Source organism: Mustela nivalis, assembly GCF_964662115.1.
Source record: "Mustela nivalis genome assembly, chromosome: 7".
Classification (NCBI taxonomy): domain Eukaryota; kingdom Metazoa; phylum Chordata; class Mammalia; order Carnivora; family Mustelidae; genus Mustela; species Mustela nivalis.
Genome location: NC_139026.1, coordinates 56,653,881 through 56,672,596, shown reverse-complemented (window position 1 = coordinate 56,672,596; position 18,716 = coordinate 56,653,881). Strand labels below are relative to the sequence as shown.

The window sequence follows — 18,716 nt, the reverse complement described above, 5'->3', positions numbered from 1 at the left end:
GGCACAGAGAGCTGACATGCCTCCTGTGACAAGTTCCTAAGAGAAGGATCCTAACCTGGGGATCAGCTCAAGTGAAGCAGGAATGCCCAGTTTTCTAGTAAATCAAAGAAGACCAATAAAACTATGACCTATTAGTTATCCATACTCTGGAAAAATTGTCATAGCACTTTTGTTAAAAGCAAAAAAGAAAAATAAAACAAAAGTCAACGTGGGAGTTTTGTCTTCCCCACACCAGATATATGATGTTTTCTCTAACCCCAACAACTAATCCTCTGACACCAACTAGGTGACCAACAACTCAATTCCCTTCTGACTCTACCTACCCAAGGTCAGCACGGACCTGATGGGGTAAAAGCTCAGTCCACACAGGATTGTCCCCACTCTGGGCACCAGTCACATGTCCCAGAGGACCACTCATCCTTCTGACAGACACACCATCAATCAGGGCTCCCAACAACCCCTTCCTCAGTTTCCATAATTTGCTGGAATAACTCGCAGAAGGAAGATGTTTTACTGAATGATTACCAGATTACTATACAGGCAACAACTCAAGAACGGTCCATGAAGAGAGGCATAAAGCAAGGTGGGGGGTGGGTGCAGAGCTTCCCCACCTCTCCAGATGGGCCACCTCACAGCACTTTGATGGGTTCAGTTTCACTCAGAAACTCTCAAACCGCCCCCCACCTTGTTTAGGGATTTTTGTGGAGGTTCCATTATGTAGACATGGTTGACCAAATCCTTAGCCATTGGACTAATCTCTCAGCAGTAAGATCTGGCCCTCATCCGAACACTAGTCAGAGGCCAACTCATGAGCATACAAAAAAACACCACTCTTACCACTCAGGAAATTCTCAGGGTTTCCTCAGGAAAGTCTCAGCCAGAAACAGGGCCAAAGACAAAATAGATTTTTTTTTTTAAGATTTTATTTTTTTATTTGACAGACAGATATCACAAGTAGGCAGAGAGGCAGGCAGAGAGAGAGGAGAAAGCAGGCTCCCCGAAGAGCAGAGAGCCCAATGTGGGGCTCGATCCCAGGACCCTGGGATCATGGCCTGAGCTGAAGGCAGAGGCTTTAACCCACTGAGCCACCCAGGTGCCCCACAAAATAGATTTTTAAATCATACCACAGTCAGGCTTGCTGAAGGTGGACAGGCTAGGAATAGCATGAGAAGCCAGCTTCTCACTTGCAGCTTCCAGAAACTTCCATTCATGCTCAATACAGAGCAGCTATTGTTAGCAGTATGTGTACTCATTATGATTGGTGTTGATTGGATACTGTATTGATTCCTAGAGCTGCTTGTAACAAATCTCCACAAACTCAATGGCTTAACACAATAGAAATCTGTTCTCTTGGAGTTCTGGAATCCAGAAGTATGAAATCAAGGTGGTGTCTGGTCATGCCTCCTTCACATCCTTCCTATCTCTTCTAGCCGTGGATGGACTCCATGTCTTCAATCCCTGCCTCCATATGTCCTTGGCCTTCTCCTCTCTGTATGTCTGTCCCTTCTGTGTCTCTTATAAAGACACTTGCTATTGGATTTAGGGATCACCCAAAGTATCTAGAATGATCTCACCTAGAGATCTTTAATTTAATTATATCTGCAAAGGTTCATTTGCCAAATAAGGTCACAATGGCAGGCCATGGGGATATCTTGCAGGGAGGACAGTGGGGGAGGGCAGTGTTCAACCGACTGCAGACATCTTCCGCTCAGTTCTTACAGTCTCTGAAGGAAGGCAGCTATGCGCACCACTATACCACCAACGCTTACAGTCTCTGAAGGGAGGCACAAAGCTTCCTCTTTTGCTCTCTTCATTCCCAGGGCAGAGAAGTTTCAACACAAGTCTGAGTGAAAGCCAGTGAGGAACTAGAGTTTTCCTACAGAAGTGAATGCAGATTCTTGTTCTTTTCTTCCTCTCTCCACTCTCCCGCTGAGACTTCTGTGACCAGGAAGGCCCAGCGAACAAGGGTGAAGCCCACAGAAAAGACCACAGAGCTGGCTCCTGGAGATGGGGACTGCTTCAGCTCTAGAGGAAAAAGGCAAAAGAAATTGATTCCTAAGTCCAGTTCAACTAAAAAAGAGTGGCAGACCAGATAGAAATTTGAGCATTTATTTGGCACGCTATCAACATCATTTCATAAATCTTTATAGTGATACTTCATTTTGTAACAGAAACCTCTCACTCAGAGGACTTAACACAACTCGGCACTGCTCATTGGTGGAGACAGGATTTGAAAACACATCTGCCTGCCTGCAAAGTCTCTTTCCTTTCCGTCAAGCCCAGCAGGGAAATCAAACTGCATTCTCTGAAAAATGGCTATACTCGGCAAAAGTGGCCATCTATGATGTCTTTACAGGAAACCTCCTAACCACCAGAGTTCCCAAACTTTTCCCTTTTTGCAGAAATCCACAGAACTAGAAAGACCTTTTCCCAACTCATCCATTTCTGTCTGTGACCCCAGCTTGCTTCTATTCTCTGACATTTACTGAACACCTACTGGATGCTGAGGATCTCCTTTAATTTAGTCCATAATAAATTCTGAAGAAATAGTCAGCTCTGAATTACAGACCCTGGAGCAATAAAAATGAGAGACTTTTCTTATGATTATGTAATTACTAAAAGTCAAGGCCAGTATTGGGACAGAGGTTGTCCAGACCCCAAAGCCAATGATGCAATTGAAACCTTGGGGTTATTACGTACTTTCCTTATTTGGTATTTATATTTATTTGGTATTTGTATTTATTTGGTATTTGTATTTATTCCTTAGTCATACTGGAAATGTGCCTATATGTAATCATCCTTGACTAATCCCAAAGTGTCTTTTACCTTCTTCAGCCTCTGTCACTCAGACATAGAAGGTTATAGAGGTACATATTTTCTATACTTATCTGGGCTAGATATCTTTTTCCTGCTTCCCAGATCCAAATTTCACCCTTCTTTACTCAGCTCTGTGTCCCCAGGAACCAGGCATTCAGCAAATACGCTTCTTTGCATTCTGGATTTGGAGTTGGATTTGGCCAATGGGAAATTGGAAGGAGGGAGAGGAGTAGAGGCAACTTCATGGCCATGTAACCTGTGTTATCACACAGGGTCCCCTGTAACCTGTGTTATCACACAGGGTCCCCTGTTACCAGAGCCTCATGCTTGGCTTAATGTTCTACTATCACTGGCTTAAAATCTTTAATAATTTTTGAAAAAGGAGCCCTGAATTTTCTTTTCTTTTCTTTTTTTTTTTCAAGTTTTTATTTAAATTCCAGCTAGTTAACATACAGCATAATATTAGTTTCAGGTGTGGAATTTAGTGATTTGACACTTACAGACAACACCCCATGCTCATCGAAACAAGTGCCCTCCTTAGTCACCATCACCTGTTTAACCATCCCTCCCACCAACCTTCCCTCTGGAAACCATCAGTTTGATCTCTAAACTTTAAAAGCTTATGACCTCATTTAACCTTAATTTCCTCTTTAAAAGCTCTGTTTCTAAATACAATCCCATTGTGGGTTTAGTAGCCCTGAATTTTCACTTTGTATCAAGTCCCGAAAATATGTAGGCAAGCCTAGAGGAGTTTGGAGTGCCAAGACTGCGGCTCCTGTCTCCTCTCCACACAGCTTTCTCCTCTCACTCCTTCAGGTCTGGAGTGATCATGGAGCCTCTGCTGTGATTAATCCTGGGTTCCCTGACCTTGCACTTGCCCTACATCATGCCCACACCTTCAGTAATCTCTTTGACTGATTTACATGTACTACCCATTTCCTGCCAAACCCCTGACAATCAGGAGAGAAAATACATTCTTTTGTATACGTAGTAAGCGTTTGCTGAGCACTTACTATAAGTCAAGCACTATTACAGGCACTGGAGATACAGCAGAGGAAATAAAGCACAAAACAAATAAATGAACAAGACAGTTTTTCTGCTCTGTGGGAGTTTATATGCTGGAGGGAAAGGCAAAGGAGACAAAAAATACATCAATGCCTGTATAAATGGTTTATCAGATAGTGCTAAGTAGTGGTGAGAAAATCAAGTAGGGAGGAGAGCCTGAGTGGCACAGTTGGTTAAGTGTCTGGCTCTTGGTTTCAACTCAGGTCATGATCTCAATGTCCTGGGTTCGAGCCCCATGTCAGGCTCTGTGCTTAGCATGGAGTCAGCTTGAGATTTTCTCCCTCTGCCCTGCCTCTGTGCTCCAGTGCTCTCTCTCTCTCTCAAATAAATAAATCCTTAAAAAGGAAGGAAGGAAGGGAGGGAGGGAGGAAGAAAGAAAGGGCTGACATGCCCTAGAAGAGTGCTATTTTGGAGAAGATGGCCAGGCAGGACCTCCTTGATGAGATCTGAGTAAACTGAGGTTGCCTGCCTATAGGAGAAATAAAGCCATAGAAAGATTAATGAAAATTAGTGAAAGAACACAAGAGGTGGCATCATAAATACAAAAAAAAAAAAAAAAAAGAGGATTTTGAAAATGGGGAACTGCCCTATTGAGCCAAATACTATAGAGGACAAAAAGAATCCATATTTAAATTAAAAAATTCAACGGCATGGCAATTAGGAGTAGACTTAGGAACTTTGAGAAATTTCTAGAGAATGGGAGATGGAAAGAATCAGATCAGAGATTTCTGCCCGCCCTGAGATCTTTGTGAATCCTTAAAAATCACTAAGTTCCATTTTAGCAGATAATTCCTCCTGCAAAATGCATACCCACACAGAGAGTTGTAGAGTCATGCTGAGATGCTAGGGCTGTTGGTCATCAGCTGATCCCCCCTCACTTGATCTATACTCAGCGCCTCAGACAAGCCTCTAAGGGCTACATATCATGGGTATTTAGAACCCCCCCAGCGGTGAGAAGTAGTATTTTCAGTATCACTGAGTTCTAAGTATTTCCAAAGTTCGCTTCTTATTTCTTCTGTCATCCATGAGTTATTTAAATGTGTGTTTTAAAATTTTTTAATATTTGGGGGGAGGTTGTTGTTACCTTTTGTCACTGATACTCATTTAATTCCATTGTATCAATATACTACTAATTCTCCGTACAATGTTGTTGACGGAGGTCATCAAGAGAACGGGACCCGAGTTTGACCCATGAGCTGGATCTGGCAGTCGGAAGCTCCTCACCTCCAACCCTGTCCACTTGCCTGCCGCCCCTTCCAGAGGCTGCGCCAAGGACACGGCCTTGAGACAGTGTCTGTGGGGATGAGAACACCTGCCTGGTGTACTAGACTGAACCCAGGAGAAGCCTCCATATAAACCCAAGATTTGGCGAGCCAGGGCAGGGATCACTTGTCCCTCACGACAAGCTTCATTTTTAAGTTCCCTCCATTTATTAAGTCTGCGCCTACCAGCCTGTAGCGGCCTGCCTCTTTCTTCCAGCTCTCCTTGCTTTGTGCTGGCCAGGCCACTTTCAGATTTCACCTGGGATGCTCCCGAGGGGCTTATAAACCAACAATGGTTGGGCCAGGCAGGAGACTGAAGAAATGGGCCTTGGAAAAGAGGCATCTGCACGGGGGAGGGGGAATCCCTTCCTTGCAGGGAGGGGGGTCCCATAGGCTAGAGGCCTCTGTGAGTATGGGGACAACCCGAAAACGCTGGCTGCTTTACCACGCCTGTTGGAGAACCTGCACCCAGCCTGCTAGGTAAGCGTGAAGGTAAGCAGAGTGACGACCGAGTGTGCCACCGGTGGGACACCCCTGCCCTCCCAACTGAAACACAGAGGGAAGCCCAAGCCCAGCAACAGTGGGGAGGCCCCAATTCAGGGAACGGAGCTTATCAATACAGCTGCCAAGTTCCCACCAAAGGCCCAGAAAACTGTCCAGGTGTGGTTGGCATAGCTGGGAAAGGCAGGGGCCACGGTGTCTCTCTGAGCAAGCAGGAGGCAGGGAAAATGAACAAATCAGCCATACACACTGCCCCCAGGCAGCGCCTGCCTGGCACCCGGAGGTTTGAGGGCCTCACTCCCTTACCGATCAGACTATTCTAGCCTGCAGAATTCTAGCCTTAGCCCAATAAGAAGGACCTCTTTGGACACCGGGAGCCTGGACATCTTGAGAGGAGGCACAAGAAGTTCTCAGAGCTTTGTCTTTCTTTTCCGGCCCCAGGCACTCTGGGAGCCCAGGGCTTCAGTGCTGACACTGCCCAATCCAAGAACCACAGCACCCACAACCAGTCCCGAAGATGGCACAGAAATGACATCAAGAAACCACTTCACAAAAATATGAATCGCAGGTTCCCGAGGAACCTGCACTTTGCCAAAAAGCACACCAAGAAGGGCCTAAAGTAGATGGAGGCCAACAACGCCAAGGCCACAAGTGAATGTGCCAAGGCTGCTGAGGTCCTGATAAAGCCGTGATCCCAAAGGGCACCGGCCGTGAGCTCAGCCAACTTGCTTACATCGCTTACCCTCTGCTCTGGAAATGGGCTTGTGCCCATAACGCCAAGGGTCAGAGGCTCTGGCGGCAAAATCCCAAGGCCAAGGCTCAAACCAAGGCCCAGGCTGCTGTTGTGGCTCTGGATCCCAAAGGTGCTCTGGCCCCAGAGAAGGCTCACTGTAGAGGCTTCTATCTGCTGCTGTGAGGACAGAAGGACTGGACGCCTGGGCTTCTATCTGCAGGGGGCCGCTGTCCTCCTGGGTTATTTGTACCGATAAACCTGAAGCAGGATCATCAAAAAATGAAAAGGACAAGGAAACTCTTAGGGAGTTGGAAGTGACACAGACCATCCACGCCCCAATCTCCGAAGGCCCAGATCGGGCCACATTCACTGTAGGAATGAAAATTGAGATTCCCCACCCCAGCATCTGGTGGTGGACGCTAATATCCCTGTGAAGCCCGGTCCGGAGACAGACATTGATGCTGTTGGTGGATCCCCTGCTGATCTGGGGGAGACTGACTGATCCCAAGAATGAATATGGGCTTTATAAAAGACCCGAGACAAAGAGGGAGCTGGAAAAGCCAAGAGGCCCCAAAAGGTCTGATGAAAGTAACCTTGAAACAAGATGGTTTGACATCGTTGCTGGGCAGATCCCATCTGAACATTCAGACCAACAACCCAACACTGTGTTGGCTGTCCTGTAGAAAAGCTTAAAGCCCAGACAGCAGTTCAGACCAGCCCATTTGCTTCTACCGTCACTGATGCCCCACGTACTCCAGCACAGACCTCAAGGATACAGTCTCATTTAGGGTGAGTGTCTCCCGTGCCCCAGGGATAGGATGCAAGCCACAATTAGCTCCCAGTGAGGGCCACTGAAGGTGACCAAAGCCTCATGCAGAGTTACTCTTCATTCATTCTCCAGAAATAAGCAAAGGATGACGGCTCTGGTAGATGCTGGAGCCCAAGGTACTCTGCTACATGGTAGCTCTCAGAAGCTTCCTGGCCCTCCTCAGCATCATCAATGATTATGGAGGGCAAATAAATAGTTATGGTCAGAAAGGTCCCTTCGACTCTGCAAATTCGGCATTCCCCAGTCCTGCCCAAGAACATGAGACTCTCATCTCTCCAATACCAGAGAACATATTAGGCATTGATATCCTCCAAAGTCAAACTCTGCAAACCTGTATTGGTGAATTGTACCTCTAGGTTAGAGTAATCAAACCAGTGCTGAGAGGAAACACCAGCCAGTAAGCCTGCCGCTCCCACGAGAGGTGTAACTGTCAAACAATGATAAATTCCAGGGGACAGAAGGAGGTAGGACAAACTATGCAAGAACTCTCCTGAGTGGATATTGTACTCTCTGCTCAGAGTGTTTTCCATATCCCACTATGGCCTGGAATTAAGCCTTGTGGCAGATGACAGTGCACAGCCGAGAACTGAACAAGGTAGCATCCTCCACCCATGCAGCTATGCCCAACATTGCTGCCATCTTGGATCCCTTGGCCAGAGTCCTAGGAGTGTGGACTTAGCAAAGGCCTTTATCAGAAAAGCCTTGACACCCGAGTCATAAGATCAATTTGCTTTCACATGGAAACAATGGACAACAATGGACATTTCAAGGGCTTCCCCAGGGTGATCTGCACAGCCCCACCATACGTCATGGGATGGCAGCCCAAGATCTGTTCCTGTTGTCCTTCCCCGCATCAGTACAATGGGCCCATTACATTGACGATATGCTGCTGACATGTGAAGATTTGCCTCTGTGGCAGGACACCTTGCAGGCTTTGCTGGGACACTTGTGAGGGAGAACATGGGCAGTGAGACCACAGAAAATCCAAGGCCCAGCACCACCATAAGGTATTGGAAATCATCCTGCCAGGTAAGAAACAAGTTGTCCCAGAACCTGAGATTGATACATTGCAAACCTTTTCAACCCCTAGGAATGTGAAAGAGGGGCAAGCCTTTGTAGGAATTTGGGGATTTGGAGGACTTTTATTTCCCACCTGGCATAGTCTCTCCATCCCTTATCCTGCTGAGTAAAGAAAGGACGCATCAGGGGTGAGGGAAAGTACTAATGAAGTAGGTAAAAGCTCTGGTCATTTCCCAAGTAGGGCTAGCATTTGAGTTAGGTGTGTTTGTGACTCCAGAAGGGATGGGTCAGACACTGTGACAGGGACAACGGGAAAAGGTGCTCCTTGAGGTTTGGTCCTAGCTCTGGAAGGTCACAGAAACCCGATTTATGCCCAGAGAGCCCTAGCTGCGGAGCCTTCAGTAGATACAGCCTACCAGGTGCGCACAAGGAGTGGCCCCCATCGCACCTGGGTGGGATGCCATATTGCCACGGCGGCTGGAGTGCCCTTGACATTCAGCGAGTTGGTTAAGGCGGTTCCTGTGTTCTAAACAATACCCACAGCAACTGCCGAAGGAGTCTAGGACCATCCACTGGAGCTCCCGACCTGTGAGAGTTTGGCAAATGGATGATACCGGCACTTGCTGCTCTGATCGTGCACGCCCTCATTATTATTACGCTGCGCAAGAGAAGCATTTTTGGTGCTGGCTGTGCCAATGGGGAAGCATTTCAAATTCCTCTATTACAAATAGTCTCTTCCAGTTTTTTACCCAGCTGAAAAGAAATCCCTTTCTCTGTCGCCCCTTACCCCTCCTATAGTTCTCTTCTCCTCCACAGTGTTTCTCGTGGTCTTCACTTGTTGGTGTCTCCATGCTACATTAATAATAGTTGTTCCAGAGAGTGTGGAAGACACTCGGTCTTTTTTCTCTTATGATAATTTTTTCTAACTTATGATTCTTTTTTGCATACATAGCCCATCTTTAGAAAATTTTGAAATCACAGATAAAGCAAAAAGAAAATAAAGAATACTCCTGTTTCCATATTTTTTTATATAGGAAAACCCCTCATTATGTTTTTTATGTACTTCCCTACCTTTTTCCTATGCATCGACAAATAATTATTTTACATAAATGGATAATACAAATAAGAACTGAGTTTACGGGAATATAATTTACCTCACTCTCATAGATTCAGAGATACTCCACTCTCACAGCCAATGCGGCCCTAATCATTTGGCAGGTATATGCTCCCATGCAAATTTCTTTCCCCTGAAGTCTTACAGGGACTTCAGCTCAGGATGCTGGCTCAGCAGGAGCCATTGATACTTATCAGTCCAAGGCCTGCCCCGTCTCCAGATCTTATCTTCCAAATAACCTCAGCAATGAGAACGTGTGAATCTGTGAAATCAAAGTTTTTGAAGAATCAGAACAGGAAACTGAGACCATGTTGTTCAGCCCCTTGCGTGAACCAGAGGGAGCTGCCCTCTCTGGCGAACTTCTTTTGTTCTGATTTCAGCATCTCCAGGGACAAGTATTTAGTATTTAGCATGCCCGGTTTGGAGCAAATGTACCAATCATGCCAGGGTGAGTGCCTGAATTTGTACAAATTTCACAGTTCTGATTATTAGTGAGTGCCCAGTAACTTGTAAATGTATCTCTAATTTTTCCACTGAACCAGTCCTCAAGGGATTGGTCACTGATGGTCGACGTCCCGCACCATTAATGCTGAGAACCATGGTGACATCACCCAGGTGGTTTCATCAGTTGTAGTAGCTTCTCTGGGCTCCCAGCCAGAGGGTTCCTTCAAATACATTGTGTCACTCTGCCTACAGCCTTTCCTGGTATGCTCCACTCCCAATGCAACAAAGTCTTGACTCACCCTTCTATTATCATGCAATGCTCTGTTCTTTGGGTATCATTCAAATAGGCCAATGAGTTTCAAATAACTTTTTTACTAGTACCATTTTTAAAAATTAAACAAAGCATGAGATTCCAGAGTCTTTGAGTTGAACTGCATGGATAAAGGAACTTTAAAATCTTTTTCCTGCCTGTCTCCTCTCTTTCTTCTGCTAACATCTGTCGACTCACTTTAAGAATCAGCTCTAGGATGTACTTGAGCCCAAGCTGTGCACTTCCTTCTTTGAACTCCTAAAATACATTGGGTTGATCAAACACTGCACTCAGCATGCTAGATTATAATTACGTGCTTATGCCTTGACTGCCCTAAACTGAGAGGTCATTGACAGCAGATTTTGTCTTACTCTTCTTTGTAATCCCTAATCCCTAGCAAAGTTTCTGATACACATTTCATGACAAATGAATGATGAATGAATGAATTTCTAAAGCACCAGCCAATATAGTTCAAAGACTGTTGTATTACTTTATATTTGTTTCTGTGTTGAATATGTATGCTTTCGTATTTGATTGAGCAGATCTGCCCATCTGACAACATAATTACAATTGCAAAAATAATAATAGGTAAAATTTATTGGTCATGTACCGTGACAAGCAGCTTTACACCCATTAGGTCATTTAATCCCCAGAACAATGTTGCAAAGTAAGCGTTGTCATTTAAAATTCTCAAATAGGGATGCCTGGGTGGCTCAGTGGGGTAAAGCCTCTGCCTTCAACTGGAGTCGTGATCTCAGGGTCCTGGAATCGAGCCCTGCATCAGGCTTTCTGCTCGGCAGGGAGCCTGCTTCCTCTTCTCTCTCTGCCTGCCTCTCTGCCTACTTGTGATCTCACTTTCAGTCAAATAAATAAATAAAATCTTTAAAAATAATAATAAAAAAATTCTCAAATAAAGAAACTGATTCCAGACCCACACTTATGCCATATTGCTCATATTGCCCTGTTCACCACAAGCCAGCCAATCTCAGGTGTCACCTATGGCCCCTGCCCCTTGGATTAAAAGCTAATCCACAAAACCACAAACCCACAAAACCCACACACGCTATGGTGATCTAGTCATCTCCATATTTTCTCCAAGCTCTTCCACTTCTCAGTGACTGGACACATCTGTGTCCATGAGGAGTGTCTCTAGTTAGCCTTACAAAATCAAATGACTTAAGAAATTAGGTTATGAAGGAGTGGGGAGACATATGGCCATTGCTAGAAGGGAAAAAAAGGATGACGGGTTTTGTTGGGTTTGTTTTTAATGATAGATTTCAGCAGGTTTACATGTTTTGCAAAAATGAAAGAATAAAGAGAGAGAAGAGAGAATAAAGAGTTGATAGCAAAATAGGAGTGAAAGGGGGAAAGACGACAGGAGGACCAGACATGTTGGAGAGATTGACCTTAGATAATGAGAGGAAGTGCTTTTCCCTTACCAGAACAGGCTGGAAAGGAGATGGGAAATTCAGAGGGAAGACGAGAGAGTTCCCACTCTATGACTTTTACTCTCTCTCTCTCAGTAGGAGGGGGGTCACCTGCTCAGAACAAGGAAAATTATACAAGAAATGTGAAGAGAGTGAAGACAGTTTGAAGTAGTCTTTGTGGAAGGGAGAAAGCAAAATGACCAAAGAGACAATAACATGCCTAGGCAGGTTGAGGGGCCATTCCAGGTTGAGATTTATGAATGCCTAATGGCACCAAACTTTTCTCCTGATGGGTTTTCTCCTTCAGAGCCCAGCTGGTGGAGTGGAGGCACAGACCAAATAGACAGATGGATTCGTGCTGGCATTTAGTCAACTGGGTTGAACTGGTAACTGCGATGCTGTTAAGAATGCCCAAGTAGGAGGGGCCTGGGTGGCTCAGTGGTTGAGCGTCTGCCTTCAGCTCAGGTCATGATCCTAGGCTCCTAGGATCGAGCCCCGCATCTGGCTCCCTGCTCATGCTCTCTCTCCCTATGTCTGTCACTATCACTCTCTCTCAAATCATAAATGGGGGGGGGGGCGGGGAGGATGCCTAAGAAGGTCCACTGTGAGGCAAGGTGGTCCTGTTGAAGCTTCAGTCACCCAATGATGTCACTTTGGTTTTTTTCAAAGCACACCCTTACACAGCAAAGAGGTTAGTTTACAAAAGTGGGAAATAAAATAGAACCATAGCAAATCCTTACCAGATTTAACATCATAGATCTAAAGACTTAGCTACTTTGACACATATAGTGTAACTCTAATGGAGACACATGTGCACTTTCATTTATGCATTTATGTGAAATCTAAAACTATTTTGCTGTCCACATCTCCAATGCCCAGCACAGTACCTTACATGTGTTAAATGTACAGAAAGTGTTGAGCAAATGATAGTTTCAATATGGCTTGCTACTGAGATGGTAAAAAGTATTCTTGGAAACCATGGTCTTGGATAAGAGACTCAACATCACAAGGATAGTAGTTCTCCCCAAACTAACATGAAATTAACACAATTTCAACAAAAGAGCAACAAAATCTGTATGGAGTTAGGCAAGTTTTTACTAAAGTTCCTATAAAAAAATAAACATGCAAGAAATAGGAAAACACAAAAAGAAAGAAAAACAAAGGGGACTAGCTCAACCAAATACTAAAATATATTGTAAAGCCTCTCTCATTAAAACAGTGTGGTAACTGGAGACCAGCGAGAGAGGCACCTCGTGTCCCCTGTCCTGAAACTACCCTCAGCATCTCAGCCTCCAGCCCCCAGGGCTTCCAACCGTGTGTGCTTCATCTTGGTTTATTTTGTCCATACATTAGCAAGACGCCTACTAAGGTACCAGAAAAGCCTAAGAGAGGTGGTATTTTTGGATCTGGGAATGCTCAAAATTTTTTCCATATAATAAATGGCAATTGCTTCTAAGCTTTCTGCCATTTCAGCTTACCAAAGGCTTCATAGGGATGTTCTACTTTTGGATAGTGGGGGAAACCTGTATATCTTACATGGGGTACAGTTGACATGGTGTAATAAGAATGATACTTTACGGGGCACCTGGGTGGCTCAGTGTTTAAGCGTCTGCCTTCGGCTTGGATCGTGGTCCCCGGTTTGAGGCCCGCATGGGACTCCCTGCTCGGCGGGAAGCCCGCTTCTTCCTCTCCCCGTCACCCTGCTTGTGATCCCTTTCTCGTTGTGTAGCTCTCTGTAAAATAAATAAATAATCTAAAAACAAAAACAAAAACAGTGTGGTGACTAGAACATAAATAGATAGATGGGCAAATGGAATAGAGCAAACCCAAGCAGACATGGAAATTAGTATATGATGAAGATGGCATCTCCAATAATTTGGAAGGAAGATGGACTTTTGTAATCAATGATGCTGGGACAACTGCTTGGCCATTTGAGAAAAATATAAAATTATACCATGACTAATGTTGTACATCAGAGTAAACTTCAAATGCATCAGGAAAGTAAAAGTAAAAAAAGAAACTATACAAAGACTAGAATAAAACACAAGTGAACTCTTCTTTAACATTAGCATAGGGATAAGATTTGAAATTATAAAAATTATTAAATTATCAAAATCCAGAGACAATAAAGGAACTATTTATAAATGTGACGATGCGAAGATAAAAAATCGTGTACAGCCAAAAAAAATGCTATCCAATTGACACCTGTTTTGTTGGTAAGATTTTGTGGAAGCAGGCATTCTCCTATTTGGTGGTGGAAACACAAACTGGTATACCCTTTTGGAGGAGGATTTAGCAAACAAGTTAGTGTAACAAAAGTGTGAATGTAAAGACTTTTTGACCCAGCAATCCCACTTCTAGGAATTTACCTTGAAGATACACCCCCCAAAATATGAAAATATCTATGCACATTGCAGGGTTGTTTGTAAGTGCAAAATATTGGGAACAATCGAAATGCGCATACATTGGAAACTGTAGTGGGGACGGCCTGGCTGGCTCAGACGGTCATGCATCTGCCTTCGGCTCAGGTCGTGATCCCAGGGTCCTGGCATCAAGTCCTTCATGGAGCTCCCTGCTCAGGGAGGAGCTTGCTTCTCCCTCTGCCTCTGCTTCACCCCCCCACACCCTCCCCTCTTGTGCACGCACGCACGTGTGCGCTCTGTGTACATGAATAAAATCTTTAAAAAAACCAAAAAACTAATGTTCAAAACCTTTCATTTAGGGAAGTACATGGACATCCAGTTTCAAGAAGCCCAAATTCTCCCCAAAAAGGATGAATTTAAAGAAGTCCCCACTGACATACATTATAATCAAACTGTCAAAAGCTAAAGACAAAGAGAAAATTTCTACAGCAGACTTAAAAGAAATGCTAAAAGGAGTTCTTCAACTTGAAACCAAGGGATTCTAAACAGCAACACAAAAGCATATGAACCATAAAACTTGCTGGTAAAGGTAAATATGGAGAGAAATGCAGAATGCTATGAGACTGTAATGGTGGCATATAAATCACTTTTAGTTCAAGTGTAGAAGTTAAAATACAATAGTATAAAAATATATAATTATAAAAAATATAAAAACACATGAAATGAATACACCCTAAAAAGAGGTGTAAAATCTGACATCAATAACATAAAAGGGGGAGAGACATAAAAGTAAAGTGTCTTGTGACTGAAGTTAAGTTTTTAACTTAAAACAGCATTAAAGTGGTGCCTGGGTGGCTCAGTCATTAAGCCTCTGCCTTCAGCTCAGGTCATGATCCCAGGGTCCTGGGATCAATCCAGCTTCGGGCTCCCCGCTCAGCAGGAAGCTTGCCTCTCCCTCTCCCCCTGCTTGTGTTCCCTCTCTCGCTGTGTCTCTCTCTGTCAAGTTAATAAATAAAATCTTTAAAAAGAAAAAAAATTGTTAAAGGTGTAAGATGTTTTATGTAAGCCCCATGGTAATTACAAAGAAACCTACAGAAAATACACCAAAGAGGGTTGCCTGGACGGCTCAGTCGATGGAACATCTGATTCTTTCAGCTCAGGTAGTAGGATCAAGCCTTGGATCAGGCTCCAAATTGGATGTGGATCCTGCTTAGGGTTCTCTCTCTTCTTCAGCCTCTGCCTCTCCCCCTCCTTACACACACTTTCTCTCTCTAAAAAGAAAGACACAATAGAAAGTGAGAAAATGAGAAAGCAATGAAACCATGCTACTAAAATAATAATAATAATAATAATAAAAATCAATGAAGCACAAAGGAAGACAGCAAGAGAGAAAGGAAGAGACAGAGAGCTACCAGACAGATATCAAACAATAAAATGACAATGGAAAGACCTTCTCTATCAATAATTACCTTAAATGTAACTACATTAAACTCCCCCATCAAAATACATAGAGCAGTTGAAAGGACAAAAAAAAAAAAATGTTTTTAAGACCCAACTATATGCTATCTATAAGAAACTCACTTTAGACTTAAGGACACATAGAGGCTGAAAGGAAGGGATGGAAAAGATTCAGAACAAAATATGAGCAAACTAAATTCAACAGCGTATTAAAAGGATCATATCCATGACCAAGTGGGAATTTTCCCTAGGATGCAAGTTCAGTTGAATGTAAGAATCAGTGTGATAACATCACATTAACAGGGTAAAGGGAAAAAAATACCTGGTCGTCGCAACAGGTGCAGAAAAGTCATTTGACCAAATTCAACACGCTCTCACGATTAAAAACTTGCAACAAAGCAGAAATAGAAGGAAATTACATAGCAAAGGCTCTATATAAAAACTCATAGCTAATATCATACTCAACAATGAAAAACTGAAACTCTTCCTCTAAGGTCAGGAACAACACAAGGATGCCCTCTCTTGCCACTTTTTTTTTTTTTAAGATTTTATTTATTTAAGAGAGGGAGAGCATGAGCAGGGGTTGGAACAGAGGGAGAGTAGAGAGAGAATCCCAAGCAGACTCCAGGCTGAGTGTGAAGCCCCACACAGTACTTAATCTCAGGACCCTGAGATCCTGACTTGAACTAAAACCAAGAGCCATTCGCTAACCTGACCGAACCACCCAGGCGCCCCCCCAAGCTTCATTTTAGATGTAGAAATTGTATTTTCCATGATGATATTGTAGAGGAGGAAAAACTTTTCCTTGTCCTTCTGAGGTCCTTGCCTGGGTCTGAAAATTTAACTGAGAAAGACCGATGAACAGGAGAAAAGCACACCAATTGTGTTGGATATGTCCAGGTAAGCCTTCACAAGAGAATGAAAACCCAAAGAAGGGATCAGAACAGGAAGCTTTTATACCTATTGGTAAAGGACAATGAAGCTGTAAAGCGTTGACAAGAGGAAGGAGTTCGGGGCTGGGAGTGGGTGTCCTTATCTTCCCTACGCAAGTTAGTTTAACAAGGCTTTTTTGCAGATTCTTCTGGTGTTCTCTGGGCCAATAAAAGTCTGTCGCCAGTAAAAAAGATTTCTTTCCTGCCTTCACGCAGAAAAAAAGGCCCTTTTTTTCTGTGTTTATGGCTTCTTAATTGCCTTCAGCTCAAAACAATTTTTATCTCAAAGAAGCCTATTTTGGGGTAACATTCTGGCTTCCTTCAATATATTTCGGTCTGTAAATTGGAATACAATAAAGGAAGAGAACTAAATCAAAACCAAAAATGTATTTTACTACTGAGATTAGCTCCCATCTAAAGGTTAAATAGTTTGAATTCTTTAAAAAAATGTCTTGCAACATTTGTGTACACAGAATTTTACAGGAATTGGGAATAGAAAAGCCCTTCCTATATATATATATATATATATATATATATATATATATATATATATATATAAAAGGTAACACTTACTCAGTGTTTCACCTGTACCAGTTTATTCCCTAATCATGTGACACGAGGAGTGATGATCATTCTTCTGATGGCGGACAGAGCATGGTGACACTCGGACAATAGGCAGAACTCCCGACTAGAGAAGGCGGCCACACAAGGCCACACAGCTGGTTGTGCCAAGGACAAGGTCAGCAAGCGGAGCTGGGAGGGTGATTTTATGGTGGGTAGGCTGGTATCAGCTGGGTTTTGTGACTTCCTAGGGGTTGGGTATTTTGACTAATTCCAAGGACCCAAAGAAGAACAGACTGTTCCTGGGCATTAGGTATCTGGGGGCCTCTAGGATTTGGGTCCTGGATACTGGAAACCAGGGGTCCCAGAGCCTGACAGGGAAAGTAATCGGGGTGGAGGCTTAGCAATCTACTGGCAAGAGGAATGGAGACTTTTTAGCTCTGATTTCAAAACTGGATCAATAGAATCGTGAAATATTACACGGATATCGTCAGATTACTTTAGCCCTTTGAACTCATAGAACACCTAGGAGGTAGGTAGTAGCATTTTTATTCCCATAATACAAATGAGGAAACACAGGCCCAGAGATGAACGTACTTGCAAAGTGAAGGTAGTTAGTTAGTGGCAAAGTGAAGATTTGAAGCCATATGATTTGCTTCTAGAAGCCACATACCTTGATCACTATGTTTCACTGACCAGAACAAGGGAGGTAAGATGGGAAGTAAACACAAGTGAAGTCCAAGGCCATCCATTCCCGGGTTAATAAGCAATGCTGTGTGGAAGGCATGACAGAGAGAAAGGCTAACTGGTTCTCTTAAGAGCATCAGATATTCTCCATGTGAAACTAAGGAAGCAATCTGGTTGAAAGGAAGACCCGGGGACCAGTTTTGGAGATTAAAGAGCCATCTTTCTGCTTTTACTTAGCTGTTTACTTGGCAAGGTTTCCTGAAGTCTCTTTTTTAGCACTCTCCTGCTGGAGCCATCAAACCTCCATCATGCGCATGCTGGGTCCATGGTCAAAGGAACAAGACTGATAGAAAGTGAAGGTCAAGCAAAGATGTATTTTGCGCCAAGCATCGAGAATCAAACTGACCCAGCCAGGGCCGTCTCTTGCAAAGAAGCGACCCCTCCCAGCCTCACAGACTAACTTTTATAGAGTAAAGTCCATATGGTTGAGCCTGGCCACACACAGGTGGCCAATTGAATTATAATTCACCCTATAGTAGTTATTTGACCTAGCCTATCACTCTGGTCAGAATTGGCGCCTAATAGGCAGGACCCACATTCTTGGGTGGTTAGGGAGGTGCTTTCCTGATTGGATGTCTCCACCTGGCTTGACTCATCCTTGTATTCTGGGCTCTGTTACCTCCCCTGACCTGACACATCCTGGTATATGGGCTCTGTTATCAGGGGCTGGTCAGTCATATTTTTCTGGTTTCCCAGACTTGTTTCTAAGTAAGTTCCTCGGGTGGGAGATGGGCCGGCAGGGTCAATCTAAGTTTACTGCAAAAACAACAAAATGGCTTCCTCTGGCTAAGCAGGCCCTTACACGCACTGTCAGGGAATCCGCCCACCCTGGAATTCAATTCCATGCAACCCACTATTTGGGGCTATTCTGAGGGAAAACAAAATTCGTTCAAGACTTGCTTTGGGGGCACCTGGGTGGCTCAATGGGTTAAGCCTTTGCCTTCAACTCAGGTCATGATCTCAGGGTCATGGGATCGAGCCCCAGATCAGGCTCTCTGCTCAGCGGGGAGCCTGCTTCCCCTTCTCTCTCTGCCTGCCTCTCCACCTACTTGTGATCTCTCTCTCTCTGTCAAATAAGTAAATAAAATCTTAAAAAAAAAAAAAGCATACTTGCTTTTGATTTCAAGGTTATT

The 18,716-nt window shown here is 43.9% G+C and overlaps 1 long non-coding RNA gene across 2 annotated transcripts in view; it reads right to left on the bottom strand.

Annotated features, from left to right (window-relative positions):
- Positions 1-1,770: 1,770 nt before the first annotated feature.
- LOC309869449 overlaps positions 1,771-18,716 on the bottom strand; it is a 63,735-nt gene continuing 46,789 nt past the window's right edge. Inside the window, exons 2-3 of one of the 2 annotated variants that reach the window (XR_014314189.1) lie at positions 6,535-6,636; positions 1,771-2,025 (exon numbers count right to left, since the gene is read on the bottom strand). This is a non-coding gene — a long non-coding RNA (uncharacterized lncRNA). The remainder of the gene's footprint in view (positions 2,026-6,534; positions 6,637-18,716) is intronic. The other variant, XR_014314188.1, reaches the window with a different exon arrangement.